Raw genomic sequence first — 25739 nt, 5'->3', positions numbered from 1 at the left:
TATCCGGTTACTTCACCTTCGGGATCGATTCAAGACAGCCAGCTCTACTGCGAACCAGATCGCATGACTGCGCAGGGTCTCCAGCCAAACTGTCAGGAACCGTCTAAGGCAAGCAGGGTTACGAGCAATGCGACCGCTTCGACATCACATTTTGCAGCCACGTCATGTTGCAGCCCCGCTACAATGGCGTCAACAACATCGGGCTTGGCGTCACGCTCAGTGGAGAACTGTCCTTTTCAGTGACGAGTCAAGATTCATGCTGAGACGAACGGACGGGCGGGCTCGCGTCTATCGTCGCCATAACGAACGGTTCTCTGCCAATTGTGTGCAAGAAAGAGACAGATTCGGTGGAGGTGTGGGCATGTATACCAGACTACCAGTATGAGATTGAATCCATGTTAGTGAGTTCACACAGTCACTTTGATTTATAAATTAGTTCACTCAATTCATAAGTTGTGAGTTATTCATTTTCTTGTAGAAACTTGCTATAAGAATTTTGGAAATGACAGTTTTCACCATTATTTCCACAAATTCAGTTATGGTAAATGCACAGTTAGACTAGAAGTTTCTTCCTACATTTCGTGGTTGAAGATATCTATGTGTAAATGGTTACCGGTATATGTTCATTCTGAACAAGAGGAAAAGGAGAGAATGGATCTCATGGAGATGCAGTCAGAAAGACTGCAGAGCAACAGTCTCAACATTGAACGACATAATGTCTAAAATGCCTGGAGACCACAACCACGGACCAGTACACAACGAAGTCAAGGAAAATCAAATCTCAAATAGATTTTAACAAAAATAACGAATATTTTAAATAAAAGGTAAGAAGTATTCCTAACGTTATGTTAAAGGTCACATGCAACCAACGTAAAACACAACTTTGAAGATTCTGATACCTCTTGGTATGGACTTACCGAAACAAATCATCAAAAATGCAAATTCAACTTATAAAGTTGAAAAATAACGCGATGACAAAAAAACGCGCGAAATCGGAGTTCAAACGATTCACTAATTTTCCCCCAGCGCTTGGGGGGAAAAGTGGTTTCAACAGCTGGGCTGCGCTCATAGCACATGCGCAGTGAAACAAGTTCGCGCAGCGGGTTGTCCAGTGAATACTCGGTGAAGGCTTTGGTGTGAGCTATTTTTTTTTAATGTTTTGTTGATATTTCACAGGCGCGAGATTTTTATATGTTATACCAGTAGATTACCGATTTAACTGTTTATATAATTTCAGTTGTCTATTTCACCACACGTTCTTCTTACCGAGTCACTTTCTCAGTTCGATACTTAAAAGCAATGTCATTATTTAGCGTTCACAGAATATCTAACTGTGACACAGATATGTCGTTGTCACAGACAAAACTCAGTGTCTGTTTTATTGACACCTATGTGTCTGCCTGCCTGTCTGCTAATGACAATATTCAATACACAACTTCGATCACTGACCATATGCAATTTGAACTTAACACCTATCAGGCTATACACCATATACAAAATGCATTGATTTATGGCCCGAGTTCGGTCTCTGTCACATTATGTAATTACACAGACAGGCAGGTGTGATACTTGTACACATGACATGTTATGATGTCTGTTGATTGAAAATTGTTATACACAAGAAAATGAGCATGTATTTACGGTTCATTGCCGGGAAGGCTAAAATCGTGACGCTTCTCGGTTCAATGAGCGTAGCCTTCGCGGTACTTGCAATGCAATGTTATGGTTAAATGAACACGGGGCGCCTCACTCGGAGGCTCTGACAAATTACAAAGAAAACAGGATTAACGTGGACGCTCTTTACTTTGGGCACATACAAAAATATTAATACAGCTATACGTTTTCATTTTCAGTATACATTTTCTTGAATTCGACATTACATTGTCATTATCCATAGTAAATCACATTTCTGTCAATCTACGTCGAGCTTAAGACAATTTGAGAAGTTCAGACACGTGGTCTGTGTAGGCGATGTCCCCGATGATGTTGTTCACAAGGCCCTTCAGTATTAAGTTAACTCTAACTTGCGCTACTGACATCACGAATATGTGTATGATAGTTCGGTGTCAGTTTGCAACTTAAATATTATAGCAATGTTTTTCGAATTAAATACATCTGAAATAAAAACGCCACTGAAATACAGGTCTAAACAAGCGAAAAAGATAAAGATGCCTGCTACATATTGAAGTTGGAAGATACCATAATGTACATAATAAAAACGCCACTTAAATACAGGTCTAAACAAGCGAAGAAGATAAAGATGCCTGCTGCATATTGAAGTTGGAAGATACCATAATGTACCTAGGGAAGAAATAATATGTGTCCATTGTTTATCTTTAAATCTTAATCGAATAGAAGACTGGTTCAAGTCTTAATAAAGTCTATGTTCTATTCTGTTCTGATAAATACTCTATTATAACAATGTTTTGAAAAGAAATGTATTTACTCCCGGCATAGATTATGCTTCCCGGCACCGTATCTTTAGCTTTGGCGATACTCCCCTAATTATCTCTCCCGGGAAATCCGAAATCTACATTTTAGCCTTCCCGGGACATCTGAAAAAATAAATTTTAGCCTTCCCGGTACGACACCGTATTTACAAAACCTAACATCTCTATATATACGGTGCAGCACTTTGGGGAACTAAGGATTTTAATTGTATAAGTGCAGTACAGAACCGTGCTTGTCGATTTTTCATTGGTGTAAATAGCAAAACCCCTAATTTGGCAGTAAGGGGTGATATGGGATGGACTAGTACTTTGTCAAAACAAAGAACAGAAGTATTACGCTTTTGGGTTAAGTTATGGCATCTGATAGATTGCCTTCTGTTATTAGCAGCTGGTCACGGCGTTTAGCCAAATCATGGGATAACACAGTGTCATCTTTATTACAATCGTTGCAACTCCCAGTGCAAGACTTGCTACACATGTCTAGTAGTGAATTGACTTTGTCATTTCAACATATACAGTTGTTAGATCATCAGGAGTTGCTACGGGAATTGTGGAATGACCAGGGTAATCCCAACGGTAATAAGCTACGCACATATAGACAGTTTAAGTACACTGTTACACCAGAACCATACATTACTGCTATACTGCCCAGATGGCACCGTAGCGCTCTAGGTAAACTGTGGTACACTTCCATTAGAAATAGAACGTGGTAGATTTTCTCGTCCTGCGACGCCACTTGCAGACAGGCTTTGTCGCCACTGTAGTAGTCAGGCTGTCGAAGACAAAGTCCATTTCTTAGTTAGCTGTCCTTATTATTCTGATCTTCGGTATGATTTGTTTAGAAAAACTAGTATCTTATACCCAATTCCACCATGAATCAAGAAAATACTTGATTCTGATTGGTTGTTCAGAAAAATCAGACGGCATCAATTGTGGATTGACGCTCATCTGATTGTAAGGCCGCTTCACCGCGCATTAACAAATCTTATTGAGAAAACTACTTCCGTTTGACCACAATGATGGCGGATCATAACAACAACAACTCCGTGGATTTTGACGCTGACTTTGGAATTTTCCACATAGGCAATTTTTCGGAAGTTTACGAGATGGATTATTCTGATCTTCGGTATGATTTGTTTAGAAAAAACTAGTATCTTATACCCAAATTTTGCTCAGTTATCAAACACTGAACAAGCTACAATCCTCGGCATAAGCTATCATCCCTATAAATTTCTTTCTTTTTCCTTAAGTCTTTCATATGTGTGATACTCCTTAATGTTTTAATCTTATATTTTATACATTTTATGCACATATTGTCTAGTGTGCCTCATTGGCCATCTGGCCTGGTGTTTGTATTTTTCTATGTCTTTTTACCGTTGCCATTTTTTGACACATAAATAAACGTAACACATAAATAAACTATTTTGTCTGTCTTGTCTGTCTGTCTATACACACACAATGAGCCGTGAGGTCATCGGCAAATGAACCAGCCGTTACACTTGAGTGCACACCCACCCGCTCTGACTGGGTTCGGTATCCCGGCTGCTTCGTTTCTAGGGAAGTAACCCCAAGTACAAAATATTGCACTTTTGATTTGCTATTGTACGCTTTTAATTTTGTTTATATGTTTTTTCATAATCAGAATGTATATAATATGTCATAAATAAGTGATAACTGTGTTTGATTTTTTGGTTGCATGTGACCTTTAAGCAATCCACTCCTTTGATGATCTCCTCGGTGCATTATCGCAATATCGAACGAGCGTACAGCTCAGCAGGAACAGAAATCGTGACAATTGTTGTGAAAAATGAAAGCTATATGTTCTCACAATCTGCTGTCATTTAATTTTGTCACCTGCTTTGCCTAGCCTCCGAGTGGGCCTGGTACAAATGCCACCTAGACAAAAGCCCCCCGCACATATGCCACCTGGGACAAATGCCACCCAAATAAAAATAAAAACCACCAACACAATAACATTTTTTAAAAGTCAACATTACTATGAAATCAAAATTTTACATGAAAATCAACTTTTTTATCAAAGTGAATATATTTTTTAAGAAACCAAATTATTGATCAAAGTCTACATGATTTTACAACAAAATCAACATTAAAATCAATATGGGTGGTAATTGTCCTCTCTGTAACGGTAAAATAACTGAGTGGCATTTGTCAAGGTGGCTTTTGTCCTGCTCCCCTTCCGAGTTACAACTTGTTTTCATAGACGATTCTGTCGTAGTTGCCTGGTGTCGCTGGGCCTTATTTGTTCGAGCCAGCCGCTAGTGATAGTGAAAACTATGATCAGCCTCGCTCATCTCGGTTACGGTTAATTTCTTCAACCTAAACAGTGCGACATGAGGAAGGGTGGATGCCCATCAGATGTGGGGTTTTTTACCTCGATATTTATTCACGTCATGTACAAGTATGACGTATAATATTAAAAAATGACATTTGATCTATTTGAATCCGTAAACTAAACAACCCCACTTTGCCATTGCTAGAAGACTCGGCCCATAGGTTTTCACATGCAATTAAAATTGCATGCAATACAGCAATTAATACTCCCTTGTTGTAACCCGTGTTAGTAGGTGGTATAAACCTACACATGTTATTTGTCATCATTCACTTGATTGTCAGTTAATGAATTTAAAACAGGTATAATTAGTGGTAACACCACTTACATAACAAAGGTTCCCATTTTGCATTTCTTGTGTCTGAAGTAAATACTCAACATTATAAACATCGATCAAAGAATTAACCGATAACTGATTGATTAATTACTTGTATCTTACACAGCGGATTTGTCAAAAGGTAGTGTTTATGTATGTAGATTTTCTATACTGAATACACTCTGTCGTGTCTGTGTCTGCGTAAAACAACGTCCTTCTTTCAAAGGATTAACCGCCAAGACAGTGATTGATTGCTCATTATTGGCTAACTAAATTACTTTTTTTGTAAAGAATGGCGGACATTATGCAATTAGTTCCCAGGTGTGCTATCTTGGATGCCCAATGAGACTATATACCAATGTGAAATACCTGAAACGATATATCACTTTTCGTAAACATGTATTAGACTGTAAAAAGACACATCATTTGGAACAGCTGCAGGTGAATGGCATATCACTCGTTTTTGTGGATATTGATGGATACATTCCTCGAACAAAGTAATAGCCTGACATTGTTCTTATAACTCTAATCTGTTTTAATTTTAATAATTGCATTTTGTTTTTATTCATTTGTCGTAGCATTCCACAGAATCATTGTTTTCGTCGTGAAGTAATGAGACAGATAACATACACTAGAGCGTGTGTTGCGAATTATGATTTACTTTGGCAAACTATAAAATGTCTGATATTCAAGTTATAAGTATAGGCAGATCGCCTGATTTTTATTTAGTTTCAAAATGCATACAAGTATGATAATAAACTAATTAGGATTATAAGACCAAATATAAAGACGCACGTTGACTAGTATCTACATACTGGTGAGTGGACGTTAACCACGTGAATGTAGTAAGAAATTTATTGCGCAGTATTGTCACTCGCTTCCGAGGAAGAAATCGTTATGTTACAAGTTGTGTCATGCCAAATCCTGTTGGCCATGATTCAAATACATAACTACGAGTAGAAAGTAGTTTTGATTTTCTAACTTGATAAAAACAAACCATAATCTCATTAATTCTTTAACAGACTTTAGCCCGTGATGTTACGATTATTAAAAATGGCAGCGTCCTGTCGCGAGCATCCGCCAGTCTGAGAATAAATGGCCCTCGAAGGGGGTTGAAGTAGCGTACAATTATTGTCCTCCTGAGAGGGTACGTAAGTCCCAAAACATTCATAGTAAATTTAAACCTACTACTATTTTAATCGTAGAATATATGTTCGTTTAAGTAATGGCTAGATTATCTAACATTGCTAATAGCTGAGGGGATGGTGTAAATCCAGCTAGGGTCCATGCAGGAAGCAAATGTACTGTAAGTCCCCATGGTCCCTACTATGGTGATCTACCTTCAGTTGTTGGCAATATATAGCCTGTTTTTACCTTGTATTGTCATCTATAGTTAGACTGTTTTAGATTTGATTGCTAGTTTTAAATTCGAATCTGTGATAATCTAGTTATTTTACTGTCCTTCGTTGACAGGTTTTTATAGTTTACCATTGCTTACAATGCATAAAATTAATTGTTCTCGTCACGATATGGCTGAAATATTGCCGATGTGACGTTAAATTTTAACTCACTCACTCACTCACTGAGAATAAATGCTACATGTATTTAGGTTTGTTTTCACCGAGTTACAAAATCAAAACTACTTTCTACTGGTAGTAAAATATGTATTTGATTGATGTCCAATAGGATTTCGCGAGACATAGCTTATAACATAACAATGTCTCTCGTGGAAGCGAGGTGGGTGTCAATATAACACTATACAAGGTCTGGCATAAAGGTATTATACATAAGCTAAGACGTTATGGTATCGGGGGTAACTTGTTGAAATGGTTTGAGAGTTATCTAGACAATAGAGTTCAGCGAGTTGTTATTAATGGTTACGCGTCTGATCAAAGATCAATCTTAGCCGGGGTTCCCCAAGGCTCTGTCTTAGGACCATTATTGTTTATAGTTTATATCAACGACATCATTGAAGGAATAAACAGCAATATCCGTCTCTTCGCAGATGACACATCACTTTATGCTATAATAAATGATCCTGATGAAACTGCTCGGTCTCTTAATAATGATCTACGTAAAATTTCTGATTGGGCTGACAAATGGCAAGTTACATTTAATCCTAATAAAACAGATTCTATACAATTCTCTCGTAAAGTTCAACCCAGCCCAAAACGAAACTTTACAATGAAGGATGGTAATTTTAATGACGTTAATAGCCATAAACATTTGGGACTTACTTTACAGCACGATTGTTCCTGGACTGACCATGTTAACTGTATCGCAAAAAAGGTTGCACCCATGGTAAACTGTCTTAGAGGTTTTAAATATCGTCTCTCACGTAGAACTTTACAAACAATGTACAAACAAGTTATCTTACCTATTTTCGACTATTGCTGTCACATCTGGGACAATTGTACCAAACAGCAAGCACTAACACTGGAAAAACTTAATCTTGATGTACTTAGAACTATTTGCGGTGCTGTTTGCGGCACGAGTCACAACAAAATTTATGATGAGACAAATTTCCAACCACTATGTACTCGAAGATACATCCAAAAACTAACGTTTTCTATAAGATGGTTAATAATTTAACTCCAAAATATCTGAGCGATCTCGTCCCTCCTAAGGTATCTGACACAACAAGCTGCATTTTCCGAAACCGTTTGAAGCTCCAAACTATCGATAGTAAAAGTGCAAGTTATGCTAAGTCATTTATCCCAGATACAGTAAGATTGTGGAATTGTTTGTCTAGTTGTAAGAAACAGATTAATGGGTCAAATAATAATAATAGTCAAAATTACTTCAATTTAAGCTTTGGAACAAGATTCTGTCAGATTATCCATTCACGCCTCAGGCTCGGTTGCAGCGATTTAAACGCACATAAATATCAACGATTTATATCTTCAAATCCCTCTTGCTCTTGTGGCTACTGTTACGAAGATCCAATTCACTATTTCTTTTCGTGCGTTAATTACACTGACATAAGACATAAAATGCACTTCTATGCTAAAGGATACGACAACAAATCAATACTATACGGCCACTCTAATGGATCTACTAAAGGTAATCTTGAATTATTAGAATCTATCCATTCTTTCATTGTACTGTCAGGCAGATTTGTGTTGTAATATAAAAACGAAATTGCACTTACTATTAAGTATTTTCCGACACTAAAGGTTCTAACGTTAAAAGCGGCTATATTACAGTTTATGATTGTTACATTTCCAGAAAGCTATTGTTTATCGTTTGTTAATATCATGTTTTTCTCCGCACGATTATTATATCTATAATATATCTGTCTTCTGGAGCGGTATTCAGATAAGCACCATACTGCTGTATTTACCAATCCTCTTTTGGAAATAAATATGTTTAAACCATATAACACTACTTACAATATTATTGTCACTTCCACGACAACCTCGCTTCCAAGAAAGAAATCGTTATGCTTCAAGTTGTGTTATGGAAAATCGTTTTGGTCATCAATCATATATATATTGTACTACAACTAGTAAGTAGTTTTGATTCTTTTACTTCTGCGAAGCGATCTGCACACATTTAAGATATCGTTCCAAGCTTCCACAACGCTCGCTTCGCACTCACAAACAAAACCCATTTAGCACGAACTACGGGGTTCGGTGGAAATAAGTGCATGGTGACACCATCACTCGACCCCTTAGGAGGGCAACGCAACGATTGACGGCAACGCAACGATTCGTTTTGCTTTGAGTAAGTTTCGTTGTTCAGACCATCCTTAAATGTTGGAATAAGGGCCAAAAGTAAATATAAAACAACATGAGCGATTCTGCCTCTCTGTGTATTGTACTTACCATTGAATCAGAGTACCAATTCTTTATTGAATGTTCATTTTACTGTGATCTGAGAAACAGCCTGCTCCCACAATACTACATAAATAATCCATGTGAAATTAAATTGATTTAAACAGATTTTTATTCATGAAGATGAATTGGGATTGGTGAACAAGCATTACTGCTTATATTAACACCGCTCCCATGCAACATATAATACAACATGAAAATGGAAGATTTGACGTCATCGATACTGACCATTGCATAAATAAAATATTTTTAAAATGTGTCTCACAAGCCATTGTAGAAATATAAATCAATCATGAGAAGGTTGTTGAGTAAATTTACTTATTTTCCTGAGAAAATTTAAAGCGTTGGGTCTTGGTTATATAATCTTCGACGGATTCAACTATTTTCTGGTTTACACAGGGAGTAAGTTCTTTGTTTCCCTTAAGAATGGTATCCAGGTCAAATAACAAAAATTGTAACAGACCTTTTATTAACAACATAAGGTATCAATCTTCACAAGTGTGGGGTTCAAGGGATTTTTCACAAGAACAATACGCAATCTTGACGGTTCAATGATTTTAAAGCTTGTATTGTGTTTTAGTCTTGACATGAAACATGAAACAACTCAGATACAGCAGATATAGAACAGAGAAGACTATCGTTTAGCGGCATTTATGCCACAGAAAGATGTTTGTGTCCTGGGGGTCCCAACTTGGCTGCTCTCCTGATGTATAGGACCAACTGTTTCTTTGATAGGGAGCTGTTGGTTACATTTCGAGAAAACTGTTTTGTCTTCTTGGCAGGTTGTGTTTTTAATATGTGGATAAGTCCACATCTCTTCCTTCCTTTATGTCGGTTTGGTGACTGATTCTTCTGTGTCATAATTATGGGATGATAAAATCTCGACTGAAGGGTTGTAACGCAAGACAAGGATTTTATTCTTGCTGACCCTCCTCATCATCATTATCGCCATCTGCAGCCATGACAGATTCACTGTCACTTTCTACTTCGGGCATATCTATACGAGTCAGAATGTCTTTCATGATAGTTTTCATGAAACAGGTTATCTTGTTTTTGATGATAGATTTATCAGTGCCAGGGTCCATATCACTCAGGCTGTCTAGGTTGGGTTGAAATAGAGGTGCCTGTTTAAAGTATTGAGTGAACTCTATGACATTGTTAAGGCTATTGGCCAATTCATTTCCCCATGTCTGTTTCATTTTTCTGTCAATCCAATCTTCTGTTCGACCCTGTTGTCTGTACTTTTTTCCTTTTGAGTTTCATCACGTCATGGTTGATGTTGTACACACGATTCCAGATGCGTTGTAAACCCACATTTTGCCACTCCTCCATGTCAGTGCTTAAAGGCTTCCCATGACATTGTTTTCCGGCAGAACCTCCTCCTTTCTGTACAGGAAGTTGTTCCTCGCCTTCACTGTTGTCATCACTATCATATCTGAGACGTTTCCTCTTGGATTTCAAACTGGTGTTTGCTGGACACCATGTTTTGATATGTCGCTGTAGATCATGCATATTGTCTATCAATACGCCGCATTCGGTACACGCAGTGGCCATGGTGTAAGGTCCTGTTTCGTCACTCGAGATGGATGCTGTTTCAACGTCGTTGTCAAAGCTATGAGATCTTTCTTTGGAAGTGTGATCAGCACAAAAGTCGGAAGCTGTCTGAACGTCTAATACTGGAGCGACCTCTTTTACCTGTTCTGGTTGCAAACCACCTTGTTGATCAGATGTATTGAGGTTGGTTTTGAAGAGATTGACATGGAGTCTATTCTTTTCACTTGTACTAGGTTTGAGATCCACTGTGAGGTGTCCATAAGGTGTTTCAACAGAGTCACAAATCTACTAATGTCATCAGGAAATATCCTACTGGCAAATAACTTAACCTGCTATCTGTCCACTGGTGAATTGAAAAGTGTTACATAATGTGAATTTAGAGCAATGTCACGAGATTCCTTACCTCTTGGGAAGAGGTTTTGCAATAGCAAAAAGATAATAACATTTTTGTGGTGGGAGGTTTGAGTAAACAGACGGGAAATCCTCTTATCGTTCTTTGCTTCAGACAGAAAATCATCCAACACCATCATGTTCTGGTTGTGGGCATCAAAGTAGTTTTCATCTTCGATATTGTAAGGTATTCCTTTCACAAAACGTACTTGAGATAAAGTTTGAAGAATGCTGTCATAAAGAGGTTGCCACACGGTATAACACCAGACTATACAGTCAGGTAGAGGTTGAATGAAGCCAAGTCTTAATAGGTTGAAGACAAACACTGACTTTCCACATCCACTGGGTCCGACGATGATGCCATTGGAGGGAATCAGAAATTTGAATCGTTCGTGCTGCTTGTGCTCCTACTGAGGAGGAGAGGAAGAAGTTGTTTATCCTGAGGCGGAGAAAGATGTTTATCCTGAGGAGGAGAAAGAAGTTGTTTATCCTGAGGAAGAGGAGGATGCTTCTGATGTCTTTGTAAATTAACTTTTTGCGTAAATCTCTTGTCACAGTCTGGACAGGTGGTAGTAAGCTCCATAGTGATGTAACACAAGTGTGTGATTAGAGGGTCTGAAGCATTTTTATACCTTTGAGCCATGTTACGTTTCAAGGCAGCTTTAGTCCGTTTCATAATGGTATTCAACACAGGTTGTATTTTCAGTGCAGTCTTCTTTTTGCCCTTCACAGTTGTCCCTCTGTTTTTCTTGTTAGATGTAACCTGTCTATTCAGCGATCCCATTGTTTTTCTCTGACGTGTTTTTGTTGACTTCCTCTTGCCAAACTTTTTGAACATGGGTGTAGGGCCAAATATATCCTCAGAAGCTCTCCTCATGTTGAAAAAAGGACGTCTTATCCGTCAGCATGCCAGTCATTAGATACTTCAGTTTAGTATTATTCTACTTTCTTACTATGCAGGACATTTTTGCAAATGATATTTGCATTTGTATATTTTTCTTATACACAACAAAACATCATTTGATCTAAACTACTTTTTATTTTTTATTTTTTTTTCACATACATCAATAGCATTGACAACTGAAACAAGAAGGTGTACAGTATTTGAAGTAGTGACAAATATATTGAGATACAAAAGTGTCATTCCTTATAAAGTCCCTTACATCAAATTGATGAAGAAAGTGATGAAAACTCCAATTGGTTTTACATTTACATAAGAGATAATACAAACAATAGAAACCACATACATTTGAATCTACAGATTGTAACCGTTCACCATTGAACAAGTAAGATCTAACATAAGACTTTAGATAACTATCAAATACAACATCAACTGGTTCTGCTAAACTATCAAACAGTTCTTCTCTATTTCCTTTGAAATACTAGTACATAGCCACCCAGTGGCGACCACTCTTTTGTCTGCTGTCTGTATTCACAATGACACCCACTCCTTTCTTCAACAGTGAAGGTGTCAGTGTGGGTAAATTATCTTTAGCACACACTCCCAAGACATGTCTCTGTAAGACTGAATCACACTGTATGGCACATTGGAATTCTGAGGCTTTCATGTTGATGATTACTTGATATACACATTCCTTGCCTTATCAATTTCTATGATAGAGATTCTTTCACTCATGATGACACAACTCAAAGTTTTGGTGAGAGCAGATTTGAATTCAATTTCAAGTCTCACATTTCCCGATTTCACCAGATTGAGACATTCAGTTCCTACTTTATCCAGTTCGAAAACAAAGAGAGCGCTGCCATGCATGAAGTTTTTTCTTGAAATGAAGTTTCCCTTGTTTTGTCTCCAAAGTTCCTCACTATCAAACATGTTCAGATACGTGTCTGCATCGTCTGCAGGTTTAGCTCTCCCAGGAACGCTCCATTCACATAGAGGTTGACCGTTTTAATCATGCTTGATTGAAAGTTGAATGGATTCCCATCAAATTTCCCATTCAAACTGCTACTGTCTACAAATCTTACAATATATCGATTAGCAATAGGATTTGAGACATTGTCAATGGTATGTGTTAATTGTGATAAAGGGATACTGTTGACTCTGACTTCAAACTTGATGAAAGGGTAGAGTGCATTAGAGTTGTTTTCAAACAAAGTATTGTGGGCTAGTATCAGTGCTGGGTTCACTTTGAGTTTGCAGATTTTGAAATTACAATACTAACATTTCCCAAGGTAATTTCCACAAGCTGAGTTTGCCGGTCTAAAACAAATTGTGTTTGAAATTCTCTTAAAAAAAAGAAGGCCGCAATACTGAAAATTACTGTTTTCGTACAATTTTAATTCATCTAAAAGATAGATGAAAATGTTTTTCAGGCGAGATTTAATCTGATCACAAAAATGAAATTGTTAAGTTAGAGTCCACAAGTAAGTAATCAAAGCCGCTAGTTGTTGGGAAAATCAGAAAAGATGTCATTTTCACACAGAACTATGCACGTGCACAAAAAAATTGTGACGTGAAGCAGGAACGACAATCCACCACTTGTAATCCTTAAAGTATTCATGCTGCTATGCTAAGATAAGTGTTTTCGTGGGTTTTATATACATGACGAAAGGTTTAAATCCCTCCGTTTCATGACATTTTTTTTCAAAATAAATTGAAAGTGATGATTGGTGTATTTATTGAAAATTTAAAGAAAGTGCAAGTCGCGTGAAGATGTGAGATATTTCCACACTCCAGAGTCTTTCCACACCCCAAAGTTGTGAGGGAGAAATTTGATGTCATTGAAATAATTCATACAAAGACTTGATGAGAGTGCAAAACGTGACGTGCGTCATCGCGATTACTTATTGTGTTGGTATGGGTGGAGTACTGTCGTGATGTTTTTTAGGAAAATATCAAGGTAAGTCAACTGTAACCTACAATAGAAAGCGGTTTGTTTGCACATATACTATCCATCAAAGTTTAGACTCACTAGTGAAAATTTAGTAAATTAATAAAGGCATGCTAACTTCACGAGATAAGTATTGAAATTCCCGTTATTTACTGATTAGGATTAGAAATGATCATAGGTACTTAAAACAAAATGTGAAGGTCGAAAAATCGCTGTCATAAGTTTACACAACGAATAAACAAAATGCCTTTTTGTTTACTTTAACCAAAAAAGCTCACTTCAAATGGTAGTGTAGCATTGTTGCAGAATTACGGAAATGACCTTGTTTTGTGGAAACATGACCCATATCGAATTCATGTAAGTTGGCTGTGTAATGATATCTTGCAGGGTTTTGTAAAATTATTTTTACTTAATTTTCACTAGTGAGTTTAAGCTTTTGACGGGTAGTATATCTTAGATTGGAAAAATTGCGATCCGCTGGAGTGTAGCGCCAAAACACAACTTTGAGGCGAGATGACCAACTTTCGACCCCACTTTAACGTTGACGGTTGCGTTTGGGTGAATATTTTCAATTTCAGTAACTGACATTCCAATCTGCGTGGCTCACCAGGCTAAACCTTCCATTCATATTTACATATGTTTGTACTTCTTTTCAAACAATTTGACTCAAACAATATTTTATTTCCAAAGAAGCTATATGTACAAGTATGAGATTTCCAATTTTGGAAATATCCGCAAGGGGAGATAACTGCTGGGTGATGGTAAATGATTGTTCTGCATGCGCTAATTGCTATAGTGGCATGGGGGCGGCATGAGTGTTTCATGGGGGCGTTAAGGCGGTTGCAAAAATCAAACATAATTAAAACACAATTATCACTATTCATGACATATAACATACCTTGCTGGTTATGAAAAAACATATAAACAAAATTATAAGCGTACAATCGCAAATCAAAAGTGCAATATTTTGTACTTGGCTTTACTTCCCTACAAACGTAGCAGCCGGGGTACCGAACCAAGTCAGAGCGGGTGGGTGTGCACTCAAGTGTAACGGCTGGTCCATTTGCAGATGCCCTCACGGTTCATTGTGTGTGTATATATAGAGATGTTAGGTTTTGTAAATACATGCTCATTTTTTGCGCATAACAATTTGCAATCAACAGACATCATAACATGTCCTGTGTACAAGTATCACACCTGCCTGTCTGTGTAATTACATAATGTGACAGAGACCGAACTCGGGCCATAAATCAATGCATTTTGTTTATGGTGTACAGCCTGACTGGTGTTAAGTTCAAATTGCATGTGGTCAGTGGTCGCAGTTGTGTATTGAATATTGTCATTAGCAGACAGGCAGGCAGACACATAGTGTCAATAACACAGACATTGAGTTTTGTCTGTGACAACGACATATCTATATCACAGTTAGAAATTGTGTCAACGCTAAATAATGACATTGCTTTTAAGTATCGAACTGAGAAAGTGACTCGGTAAGAAGAACGTGTGGTGAAATAGACAAATGAAATTATATAAACAGTTAATCTACTGTCATAACATATAAAAAGCTCGCGCCTGTGAAATATCAACAAAACATTAGAAAAATAGCTCACACCAAAGCCTTCACCGAGTATTCACCGGACAACCCGCTTCCAAGCTGCGCGAACCTATTTCACTGCGCACGTGCTATGAGCGCAGCCCAGCTGTTGAAACCACTTGAATTCCCCCCAAGCGCTGGGGGAAAATTAGTGAATCGTTTGAACTACGATTTCGCGCGTGTTTTTTCATCGCGTTATTTTTCAACTTTATAAGTTGAATTTGCATTTTTTGATGATTTGTTTCGGTAAGTCCATACCGAAAGGTATCAGAATCTGCAAAGTTGTGTTTTACGTTGCATGTGACCTTTAATATAGCATTAGTGTATTAACATCTGTCATCACGTCTAACCTTGATGTCATGCATGCTTTGCGTGTTTATGAGTGTTCATGCACTTTAAATAACTATCGAGAGGTAACAAGAAAGCAAGTTAAAGAAGCTTTGACCAAATAAACAGAACAACCTAACGTATTTACCAATGAAACTATTCCTACAATACATCCAGGTGGTGTTGTTGAACTCGAATTTTTCGTGTGAAGAAAACACAAAACGATTACAGCTTAGATAATTTCATATTTTTGCAAAATGCTGTTCTTTGAATTCTGCTATCTACCTAAAAAGCTCACAAACAGGTTGTTGACACGTGAATACACATTCCTTTCTGTGTCAGCACTTCCCTATTTGGAAATGGCTACTACGTTTTTATGCTATCCATTGTTTTGCTTTAATGAAGGCTGAGATGACTGAATGTATCAGTGCATGAGAACAATACACCCAACCATGACTTGGCTGACTTGTTACGTCATGCATATCTTTGCTATTAATGAGTTACATACATACTAAATACCCCCCCACAGAAAACACATGAAACTAAATTTGACCTCAGTTTAATATAAATGTTGTATAGTTGATGAAGTATCAATAAAATATTTTGTGGCACAACTATAAGAATACAATGCAATAATCAGATAATAGTGTAAAGAGGTCATATGGTATACTTTCTTATTTGTCTGCAAACCAAAAAAGTTTGCAAATCTTGATCGTGACATTTTTAATAGAATATGTGTACTGAAAATTCAAAGGAATTGTAAGTCATGATATAGTGTAATATAAATCGTGACATTTTCTAAATAGCGTCTACCATTAAACATTCCAAATAAAGTGGTAAAACATTGAAGATATACGTGATTTAATTTTATGTTGGTATAAAAATATCACAGGTACAGGTGAACGCACACATCTCTGTCTGGCGTGTGATTCAGCTGAATGATAAGCAGTTGTGTGAAACTATACCTATCCTTAAAAGCAAAGTGAAAAATTTAGTGTTATCAATTCAAGACCAGAAACGGTGTTTCTGCAAACCCTGTGTTGTTCAGTTGAAGGTATGTAATTGAAACTTTGTACAAATTGTTAGAATTGATTGACTTATAAGTAATATTTCTCATCCATTGAGCATTTGATATTTCATTTCTTGCTGATAATAGTCTTAATTTTGACCTGCTTGTATACTGCAGAATTATATTCATATGCAGACATGTACAACCCAGCAGGCCGGCGACGTATTTGCTACGTCGCTGTCAGGTCACATTGAGGTCGCCATGTCGCAGTCGCAGTGCGACGTTGTATGGACGTGGCAGACAAGTCGCTTTCTGGTTTGGTTTTCCATTCACATGGCCACGTCGCTGCAACGTAGCTGTACTACATCCAAAGGTCAACGACAAGTGATGCTTTGTTTTGAAACGTTATCAAAACGTTCCGAGTAACATTATTAAAAGGTTATCAAAAAAGAAAATCAAACTTCTACACACCAACCTTTTAGAAACGTTATTGAAACACTGGTGGAGGTTTTCCTAAAGTTTGATTGAAGCCTAATCACAATGTCCTACAATCATTATTGAAACATTTTGAGGTAAATTTTCCCTGATAAGGATGTTTCTGTTCACTGCAGGAATGTATATTAATTTGAAAAATAATTGTTATGCAAATACGCCTGAACATAAATATTTATGAGAAATTATAAGTTCTAGAAAACTTTTGTGAAAATTTGGTCAAGTGGAATAGTATGTCATGTGTTTCATTACAATGACTGATTTTGTACAATACTATTTACGATAAATGCAACATTTTATTGCAAATATAATCTCCCATTTACTGCTGTGCGTTTAAGTTCAGCCTTCCCTGTGTGGACAACTTGCTATCTCTTGTTTTGGTGTCAGCAGTCTCAGGAATGTTCCCAGATACTTTATCAGGTCAGAGCAGGAATTCCTGCATTCAAACTCGGACTCTGTACATAGCGGGCAGGAAGTTCCGCCACACTGCAGGATATAGAAGACTGTTCATTTTACTCTTGTGACAAGACTACAGTTTTCTAAGAGGAGGTATGTGTATTCACATTATTGTTCTAAAAACGTCAAATTGCACAGTTAACCTGATAAATCATCACTTAAGAATTCCAGTCAAATTCTGTATCGTGCCTTGTGAACGTTCAATCTTAGTTTGCAACAGTACGAATTCCTATGACTATATACTTAACTATAATTTTACCATTTATTAAATGACCAAAATGTAGGCATGTTTTCAAATATAGGAATTTTCCCTGTTTCCTCTGCCCTGTATCCAATCTGTCGACACAGATCTGGTCACAGAGGCACTCTTGCTTATCAGCGATGTACAGGAACTCAGGGGATAATATTACATTCAAGTCCGTGACTCCAGTTACGGATGTATTTTATAGCGTAAACAATATGTCCCTTTCCCAGCACCCAGACCATGTTCCTCACAACAAATGTCAGCCCCCTCACAAGTAAATATCGTATAGAACTTTTAGACAAGAAATGAAGATGTGTCATAAAGCCATTAAAAGGCAACTAACCATTTCTAATTTTTGGGTCAACTGTTAGAAATACACAATTTTCAGTCTTGTAAATAGTATATATTGTTAGTAAAACATTTCTCTGTAAATGACGCCCGCATCTTTGGAAAGTATCATACAATTTAACCAGATGAAATCAGTTGCACAATTTGACAAATTGATTTTATTTGGTTGGTAATAAATTCCTGTTGTATTTCATTAATGGTTTAGGTTGATTGATCTGTATTTAATTTTTATGTTACGAAAATACTGGTGGCATGCACTTCTGGCATAAAATTTGTTAATGTATGTTGCCAAGTGACAGCATATAAATCTTAATATTATTTTGCAGCTTCAAGCACAGAAACGGGTTGGCGGCAATGACATGCATCAGACCAACTGTTGAGTTTTAACCCTTGGTCATGGGTCAGTACAATGTAAAAGGAATTGGAAACAAGAGAAGCTTTTCTACAACAAGACTGTAGAAACTGATCAGAGGTGAAACGTTTTCCTTCTAAAGTAATACACAACACTACTGTTATTAATATGATAGAACTTGGGACCACATAAACATGTCCAAGTAAAACAACTGGTTTAGTCAAAGGTCAGATTATTATTTTATATTACAGGACATTACAATCATTTCTGCATTTGTTCTAAGCCCACTCAGATTTATCAAGTAAACCTGTTGCTGCTTCTTTATGGACCATGTTTTTGTTACTCGGTATGATTGAGATTCAGATGATGTTTTAATATGCTGCTTTGGTTATCTGATGCTAGTGTCTAACGTTTGGGTAGTAAAATAATCATAAAAATGTAAATACGCATTTTTATACAAACATTACAATTGCTTTAAAGCCATGTGTTGACAGCAAACATTCTGTTTCAGAGATGCTACTTTGGCCAACTGTCCAACATCTACTGAAACAGATATAGCAAGCTTCATAGGTTAATATTTGAAACAAACATGCTCCAAGAAAGCTCTTGAGGGAGCATGAGAGAGCGGAATGAGCAGCGAGGCAAGCCACAACAGCTGATAAATCGGATTAAACTGTATGGGGGGAGTGTGTGTAAGCGTGTGTGTGTGTGTGTGTTTGTGTGGTTAATTTAGTCTGATTAAATATTACTAAAACCCTTTCCGTGTATTTTGTGGGTTTTTTTGTATTATACATTGAAACAGTTGAAAGATTACGCGAGGTTTCACTCTGTGTGTCGTCAACCAATACTTTTGTAACTTCCTTACCTGGACAATATGTTTACAGACATTGCTCAGGGATGGCAACTCCTGCGTTTTGAGTATATGTGCTTCTTATTTGTGTGTTCCTCTTGTACGCTTCATCTTGGAAGTCACCTAACAGTTAAATCAAACTTAAAACCCTTCATTTCTACCTTGGAATTCTGACGGTATATACCGTAAGAAGTGATGCATGCTTACACATGTTAACAAATAAGATGTACTACTTAATGAACATATTACATATTGAAAGCGGTTAGAATCAGCTATGAATTTATAGACATAAGCAACATTCAACTCATTTCAAATTTAATAGCAATATCCTATTCAACTTTGCTTGCTGGTTCCTATTCATTACATTTCAATGCACATTCCAATCAGCATGCGTGATCTCGTTATATAAAGATGTCATGGAAAAGGTTCAAAGGACAGCTCCTGGAATTTATGGAATGTGCTCCTGAAAGCTCCTTTGGTATGTAGGAGCGCTCCTTGAAAAATGCTATTGTTCTCCCCTGGAATGTTATTGTTCTCCTTAGGAATGCTATTGTTCTCCTTAGGAATGCTATTGTCTGTCCGGAACTGATTACTTATATGCTACTGCCGTTATCAACGCCAACGGGGTTCATAATCGCTACTGAGAAATGAGCACCCCCTTTATGCATGACTTCATGGTATTCCGTGTTTGCTGTTTGAACAACATATGAACAGCGTGATCATGTTCAGTGATAACATTGCTTATATGTTCATTACTTTCGCCTATTTCTGATGTAAGTTTCATGTTCATAAAATGTTTGAAAAATTGGTGTAACAGAACTGTTGGAGAGTATATATATAAAGTTACACTGCCACGTCCTGCTGGAGTATTGATATGACACAAAGCGGAGTGGTGTCTAGTATTATGGGAGAGTCCTGTTGGGGTTAACGCCATTTTTATCATGAAAGATTACCGTAAAATATCAATAAAATCTGCTTTACTATTTTTCTTAGTTGATCCAGTGGGGTTCTGCTGAAAGCAGACTTTAAGAATATGATTCAGCTTGGGAAGATTCCTAGTATTATGTACACGATGTAGGATGCAATGTTCGTGTCCACTATTATTCTTACTACAAATGTGTATGTGAATAATGATAATTATGATAATAAGTTATGTTTGCATTTCTGTTTAAATCAAGTGCAATTAGAATATCGTAAAGCACCATGTTCTTTATGTTACATATTGTAAGAGTGCCACATTCCACAATGTCTCATTAGATTGGCCTAAATCAGATTTTGGAAACTCAAGTACATATATGGAAATACAATTCATCTGTGGCCATGAATTGTTAGTAAACATGATGTAGATAGTGAGAAAATTGTAAAACGCATATATTACAAAATTGCTGTAGATCTGCATCTTCTGATTGTTGAAGCAGGATTGAGGAGTATCAGCTTCATCACTCTTCACAGTGAGTGTCCTTGTAGATCAGCATGCAGTTATTATTTTGGAGTGAGTGAGTGAGTGAGTGAGTTTAGTTTTTCGCCGCACCCAGTAATATTCCAGCTATATGGCGGCGGTCTGTAAATAATTGAGTCTGGACGAGGCAATCCAGTGATCAACAGCATGATCATCGATCTGAGCCAAAAATTGTCAACCACATCAGCGAGCCAGAACACCCGATCCCGTTAGTCGCCTCTTACAACAAGCATGGGTTACTGAAGATTACATCACAAGTATGATGTGTTCATACTGTAATGTGCATAATAACAATTTATATTTTTATCATAGAGTTTAAATAAAATGAAGGTTTCGAACGACAGTCTAAATATTTTTATATATAAACCTCACGCTACGCGTTCGGTTTTAAATTAAATTTAGAGCTATTATAATTTTGCTATATACCTGGCTGTCCCTTTGTCTGCATTCCTCCCTCGTAACAAATAGTGAACTGTGTCAATATTTTAATGATAGTTTGTTAAACAACTTTATTATTTTTAGGACAAAAATCCTGCAAACACCTCACAGAGTGGGTATGATGTTTTGATTATGATCAGCGTTTCATTGAGTATTTTATGTTTATTAGTTTTCGAGTTAGATTGCAATTCATCGGTCCGCTTTTGAGCCAAACGGACTATAAGTATGGATCTGTATAAGCAAGGTGTTACCTATTCTGCCATAAACTGTGCCTTTCTCTTCTAAAGTGATGCTAGACAACACCTCAAAGTTTGAGATTTATGAGAGACAGATATAATTTGCGACCTGCACTGTCGAGGTGCAATGGTACTTGGGATGTGCCTACTGTCAACATGACATAGGAACTCCACTTCTTAAACTGTATCTTGATTGCTGCTACTAACAGGACAAACACTACAAACTCTTCACTCTGCGAGAAATGTTGATGTTAGTGATAACTGCATTAACCTATTGGGTCACATATAGTCATTCAGCTCTTTCCTACACAGGGTGGCAACCAATAACACAGGGTGGGCCAGGTCACATATTGCCAGTCATTCAGCTCTTTCCTACACAGGGTGGCAACCAATAACACAGGGTGGGCCAGGTCACATATTGCCAGTCATTCAGCTCTTTCCTACACAGGGTGGCAACCAATAACACAGGGTGGGCCAGGTCACATATTGCCAGTCATTCAGCTCTTTCCTACACAGGGTGGCAACCGATAACGCAGGGTGGATTAGGCCACATATTGCCAGTCATTCAGCTCTTAATTTTGTTTGTATTTGAGAGGGCGACAACGCGACAATGCGACAACGCGACAATGTCCCTTCCAGGATTCCATAGATTTGAGATACTTGTTGACGAGCTTACATGGCGGAAGAAGCAAATACGGCTGTTTCCGTATTTATTATTGCATACTCGATTCTCTGCGCAGCACACGGATGTGAGAGGGGAAAAGCCTACTTGGGACAGTACTGGTTGAGAACTATGTCGACATAACTGCGCAATGATACACTGATTGTTTGTTCAAGACTAGATTCTGTATGAAGTTGTGTCTAATTTCCATTCGCCATGTTTTGGTTTTGTGTTCACACTTCCCAATTGACCATACACGTAACGGTTTTTTAAGTCCTTTTCGCCGCCATATTTAGAGCCTAGTTAAAATAAAAGCAGGGCCTCGTTCCACAAAGCGATCGTAGGGCTACGACAGTGGTAAGTCTATGTTAAAGTATGTGAATATGTCATATTCTGTTTCCAAACATCATGGACAACACGCCCCGTATCACACTATGTGTTGAAATCAGTTCCTGTTTGATGTCATTGACCTTTTTATGTTTAACCAAATGGGGAATTTTTCTGTTTGTTTGGAGCTTCATCGCCCAATGAATGTACGTACTTTATATAAACCTACACTGCCACGTCCTGCTGGAGTATTGACATGACACAAAGCGGAATGGTGTCTAGTATTATGGGAGGGTCCTGGTGGGGTTAACGCCATTTTCATCATGAAAGATTACCGTAAAATATCAATAAAATCTGCTTCATTATTTTTCTTAGTTGCTCCAATGGGGTTCTGCTGAAAGCAGACTTTAAGAATATAATTCAGCTTGGGAAGATTCCTAGTATTATGTACATGATGTATCTTGGGAAGATTCCTAGTATTATGTACATGATGTAGCTTGGGAAGATTCCTAGTATTATGTCCATGATTCAGCTTGGGAAGATTCCTAGTATTATGTACATGATTCAGCTTGGGAAGATTCCTAGTATTTTGTACACGATTCAGCTAGGGAAGATTCCTAGTATTATGTACATGATGTAGCTTGGGAAGATTCCAAGTATTATGTACATGATGTAGCTTGGGAAGATTGTTAGTATTATGTACATGATGTAGCTTGGGAAGATTCCTAGTATTATGTACATGATGTATCTTGGTAAGATTCCTAGTATTATGTAATTGATGAATCTTGGGAAGATTCCTATGTAATGTACATGATGTATCTTGGGAAGATTCCTAACATGATTATAAGTATGTAATGATGTATCTTGGGAAGATTCCTAGTATTATGTACATGATGTATCTTGGGGAGATTCCTAGTATTATGTAATTGATGTATCTTGGGAAGATTCCTAGTATTATGTATATGGTGTATCTTGGAAAGATTCCTAGTATTATATACATGATGTATCTTGGGAAGATTCCTAGTATTATGTACATGATGTATCTTGGGAAGATTCCTAGTATTATGTACATCATGTAACTTGGGAAGATTCCTAGTATTATGTACATGATGTATCTTGGGAAGATTCCAAGTATTATGTACATCATGTAACTTGGGAAGATTCCTAGTATTATGTACATGATGTAGCTTGGGAAGATTCCTAGTATTATGTACATGATGTATCTTGGGAAGATTCCTGGTATTATGTACATCATGTAACTTGGGAAGATTCCTAGTATTATGTACATGATGTAGCTTGGGAAGATGCCTAGTATTATGTACTTGATGTATATTGGGAAGATTCCTAGTATTATGTACTTGATGTATATTGGGAAGATTCCTAGTATTATGTATGATATAGCTTGGAAAGATTCTAATATTATGTACATGATGTAGCTTGGGAAGATTCCTAGTATTATGTACATCATGTAACTTGGGAAGATTCCTAGTATTATGTACATGATGTAGCTTGGGAAGATTCCTAGTATTATGTTCTTGATGTATATTGGGAAGATTCCTAGTATTATGTACATGATGTATCTTGGGAAGATTCCTAGTATTATGTACATGATATAGCTTGGGAAGATTGTTAGTATTATCTACATGATGTATCTTGGGAAGATTCCTAAAATTATGTACATGATGTAGCTTGGGAAGATTCCTAGTATTATGTACATGATGTATCTTGGGAAGATTCCTTGTATTATATACATGATGTATCTTGGAAAGATTCCTAGTATTATATACATGATGTATCTTGGGAAGATTCCTAGTAGTATGTACATCATGTAACTTGGGAAGATTCCTAGTATTATGTACATGATGTATCTTGGGAAGATTCCTAGTATTATGTACTTGATGTATCTTGGGAAGATTCCTAGTATCATGTACATGATGTAGCTTGGGAAGATTCCTAGTATTATGTACATGATGTATCTTGGGAAGATTCCTAGTATTATGTACTTGACGTATCTTGGGAAGATTCCTAGTATTATGTACATGATGTAGCTTGGGAAGATTGTTAGTATTATGTACATGATGTAGCTTGGGAAGATTCCTAGTATTATGTACATGATGTATCTTGGGAAGATTCCTAGTATTATGTACATGATGTAGCTTGGGAAGATTCCTAGTATTATGTACATGATGTATCTTGGAAAGATTCCTAGTATTATGTACATGATGTATCTTGGGAAGATTCCTAGTATTATGTACATGATGTAGCTTGGGAAGATTGTTAGTATTATGTACATGATGTAGCTTGGGAAGATTCCTAGTATTATGTACTTGATGTATCTTGGGAAGATCCCTAGTATCATGTACATGATGTAGCTTGGGAAGATTCCTAGTATTATGTACATGATGTATCTTGGGAAGATTCCTAGTATTATGTACTTGACGTATCTTGGGAAGATTCCTAGTATTATGTACATGATGTATCTTGGGAAGATTCCTAGTATTATGTACATGATGTAGCTTGGGAAGATTCCTAGTATTATGTACATGATGTATCTTGGAAAGATTCCTAGTATTATGTACATGATGTATCTTGGGAAGATTCCTAGTATTATGTACATGATGTAGCTTGGGAAGATTGTTAGTATTATCTACATGATGTATCTTGGGAAGATTCCTAAAATTATGTACATGATGTAGCTTGGGAAGATTCCTAGTATTATGTACATGATGTATCTTGGGAAGATTCCTTGTATTATATACATGATGTATCTTGGAAAGATTCCTAGTATTATATACATGATGTATCTTGGGAAGATTCCTAGTAGTATGTACATCATGTAACTTTGGAAGATTCCTAGTATTATGTACATGATGTATCTTAGGAAGATTCCTAGTATTATGTACATTATTGAGCTTGGGAAGATTCCTAGTATTATGTACATGATGTAGCTTAGGAAGATTCCTAGTATTATGTACTTGATGTATATTGGGAAGATTCCTAGTATTATGTACTTGATATAGCTTGGGAAGATTCCTAGTATTATGTACATGATGTATCTTGGGAAGATTCCTAAAATTATGTACATGATGTATCTTGGGAAGATTCCTAGTATTATGTACATGGTGTATCTTGGGAAGATTCCTAGTATTATATGCATGATGTATCTTGGGAAGATTCCTAGTATTATGTACATGATGT

The 25739-nt window shown here is 37.0% G+C and overlaps 1 protein-coding gene and 1 long non-coding RNA gene across 4 annotated transcripts in view; one reads left to right on the top strand and one right to left on the bottom strand.

Annotated features, from left to right (window-relative positions):
* Nucleotides 1-25739, bottom strand: part of LOC124273932 — a 108695-nt gene that overhangs the window by 76185 nt on the left and 6771 nt on the right. The gene's annotated exons all lie outside the window — the stretch shown is intronic.
* Nucleotides 16269-19329, top strand: LOC124273938. Of its 3 annotated transcripts, none has more exons than XR_006897780.1 (4): nt 16269-16723; nt 16874-17719; nt 18545-18690; nt 19082-19329. It is a non-coding gene; the product is annotated as an uncharacterized LOC124273938 (long non-coding RNA). The 3 variants fall into 3 exon arrangements; XR_006897781.1 differs by having other exon boundaries at nt 16283-17051; nt 17591-17719; XR_006897779.1 differs by having other exon boundaries at nt 16286-17719.

The sequence above is a fragment of the Haliotis rubra genome, unplaced genomic scaffold (genome assembly GCF_003918875.1).
Source record: "Haliotis rubra isolate DU_JTF1 unplaced genomic scaffold, ASM391887v1 Scf186, whole genome shotgun sequence".
Lineage (NCBI taxonomy): Eukaryota > Metazoa > Mollusca > Gastropoda > Lepetellida > Haliotidae > Haliotis > Haliotis rubra.
This window is presented reverse-complemented; position numbering and strand designations above follow the sequence as displayed.